The sequence below is a fragment of the Mesoplodon densirostris genome, unplaced genomic scaffold (assembly GCF_025265405.1).
Source record: "Mesoplodon densirostris isolate mMesDen1 unplaced genomic scaffold, mMesDen1 primary haplotype scaffold_37, whole genome shotgun sequence".
Lineage (NCBI taxonomy): Eukaryota > Metazoa > Chordata > Mammalia > Artiodactyla > Ziphiidae > Mesoplodon > Mesoplodon densirostris.
The window spans coordinates 834419-837826 of record NW_026778196.1 but is presented as its reverse complement, the minus strand read 5'-3'; positions in this window follow the sequence as shown (position 1 = coordinate 837826).

The window sequence follows — 3408 nt, the reverse complement described above, 5'->3', positions numbered from 1 at the left end:
TCCCTGTAATCACAATGCTCCATGCCCTTGTCATCACAAATCTCCATGACGCATGTCATCAGAATGCTCCATGGCCTTCTCATCACAATGCTCTATGCCCTAGTCATAACAATGCTCCAAGACCCCTGTAATCACAATGCTCCATGCCCCTTTTCATCAGAATGCTCCATGAGACTTGCCATCACAAGTCTCCATGGTTTTCTCATCACAATGTTCCAGGACCTTGACATCACAATGATCCATTCCCTTGTCATCACAATGCTCCATGACCCCTGTCATCACAATAATCCATGAATATTTTCAGCCCAATGCTCCACGACCTTCTCATCACAATGCTCCATTGCCAATATCATCACAATGCTCCATGGCCACTGTCACCACAACACTTCATGACACCTGACAACACAATGATCCAGGACTCTTGTCATCACAATGCTCCATTCCCTTGTCGTCACAATGCTACATGACACCTGTCATCACAACTCTCCATGAACATTTTCAGCCCAGTGCTCCATGACCCTTGTCATCACAATGATCCATGCCTTGTCATCCCAATGCTCCATGACCCCTGTATTCACAATGCTCCTTGACGCTTGTCATCACTGTGCTCCATGACACATGTCATCACAATGCTCCATGACTTTGTCAGCAAAATGCTACATAACCTTTTCATTACAATGCTCTATGCGCTTGTCATCACAATACTCCATTTCCATTGTCATCACAATCCTCCATGAATTTTGGGATCACATTGCTTCATGCCCTTGTCATCACAATGCTCCATGCTCCTTGAAATCAAAATGATCCATGACCTCTGTCATCACAATGCTCCAAACCCTTGTGATCACAATGTTCCATAACACTTGTCATCACAACGCTCCATGATGCCTGTCATCACAATACTCCATCCCCCTTTCATCACAATGCTCCATGAACATGGTCACCACAATTCTCAATACACTTGTCATCACAATGCTCCCTGACACTTGTCATCAGAATGCTCCTTGAAACCTGTCACGAAATGGCTCCATGCCTTTTTCATCACAATGCCCTATGCCATTTTCATCACAATGCTCCATGCCATTGTCATCAAAATACTCCACAAGCTTGTCATCAGAATGCTTCATGACCCTTGTCATCACAATTCTCCATGCACTTGTCAGCACAATGCTCCCTGACTCTTGTCATCACAATGCTCCAAGCCATTGTCATCACAATGCTCCATTACCTTTGTCATCAGAATCCTCCCTGACACATGGCATCACAATGCTCCATGCCATCCTCATCACAATGGGCCATTACATATGTGATCAGAATGCTCCATGACACCTGTCTTCACAATACGGCATGACCTGGTCATCACAATGCTCCATGCCCTTGTCATCACAGTGTGCCATTCAAACTCTCATCGCAATACTCCATGAAATTTATTAGACCAATGTTCCATGCCCTTGTCATCACAATGCTCCATGCCCTTGTTATCACAATGCTCCATGACCCCTGTCATCACAATGCTCCGTGACTACAGTCATCACAATGCTTCATGACATTTGTCATCACAATGGTCCATGCCCTCGTCATCAACAGTCTCTGTGACCTTTTTAACCACAATGCTCCTTGAACTTTTCATCACAATGCTCCATGACCCTTGTCATCACAATGCTCTATGCCTTTCTCAGCACAATGCTCCATGACACATGTCATCACTATGCACCATGCGCTTGTCATCACAGTGCTCCACAACATTGTCATCACAATGCTCCATAAAATTTGTCATCACAATGCTCCATGCACTTCTCATCAAAATGCTCTCTCACCACTGATATCACAATGCTACATCACTATTTGTCACAATACTCCCTCACTCCTGTCATCACAATGTTCCATGACTCCCGTCATCACAATGCTACATGCACTTATCATCACAATGTTCGATGACCCCTGAAATCACAATGTTCCATAACACCTTTCATCAAAATGTTCCATGACACTTTTCATCAAATTGCTCCATGACCCTGTCATCAGAATGATAACTGCCCTTCTCATCACAATGCACAACGCCCTTGCCATCAAAATGCTCCATGACTTTTGTCATCACAAAATCCATGACCCTTGGCATCACAATGCTCCATGTCATTGTCATCACAGTGCTCCATGAACGCTCTCATCACATTGCTCCATGCCTTTGTCTTCATATAGCTCCATGACACATGTCATCAGAATGCTCCATGGCCTTCTCATCACAATGCTCCAAGCCCTTGCCATCACATTGCTCCATTACCCCTGTCATAACAATGCTCCATGACCCCTGCCATCACGTTGTTCCATGGCCTTGTCATCACAAGGCTCTATGACGCTTCTCATCACAATGCTCCAAGAACACTATAATTACAATGCTCTATGCCCCTTTTCATCTCAATGATCCATGAACCCTGTCATCACAATGCACTATGCCCATCATCATAATGCTTCATTCTATTGTCATAACAACGAAATCAGAATGTTCCATGACCTCTGTCATAACAATGTTCCAAACCCTTGTGATCACAATATTCCATAACACTTGTCATCACAATGCCCCAGGATGCTCGTCATCACAATTATCCATGGTCTTCTCATCACAATGCTCCATGACCTTCGTCATCACAATGCTCAATACACTTGTCATCAACATGCCCCCTGACACTTGTTGTCTGTATGCTCCTTGAACCCTGTCATGACAAAGCTCCATGCCTTTTTCATCACAAAGATCCATGCCCTTTTCATCACAATGCTCCAAGTCCCATGTAATCACAATGGTCCATGCCAATGTCATCACAAAGCTCAATGACGCATGCCATCAGAATGCTCCTTGGTCTATTCTTCACAATGCTCCCTGCCCTTGTCTTCCCAATGTTCCAAGACCCCTGTAATCACAATGCTCCATTCCCCTTTTAATCAGTATGCTCCATGAGACTTGTCATCACAAGGCTCCATGGTTTTGTCATCACAATGCTCCAGGACCTTGTCATCACAATGCTTCACGACCTTGTCATCAAAATTTTCAATGGCCCTTGTCATCATAATGCTCCAAGCCCTAATCATCACAATGCTCCATTATATTTATCATCACAATCCTCCATTACATTTGGTATCACAAAGCTCCATGCCATTGTCATCGCCATGGACCATGACATATGTCATCACAATGCTCCCTGACACCTGTCTTCACAATACTCCATGACCTTATCATCATAATGCTCCATGCCCTTGTCATCACAATGCACCATGCCCACTCTCATCACAATAATCTATGAAACTTGTCAGACCAATGCTCCATGCCACTGTCATCACAATTTTCCATGCCCTTGTCATCACAATGCTCCATGACCCCTGTTATCACAATGCTCCGTGACTCCAGTCATCACA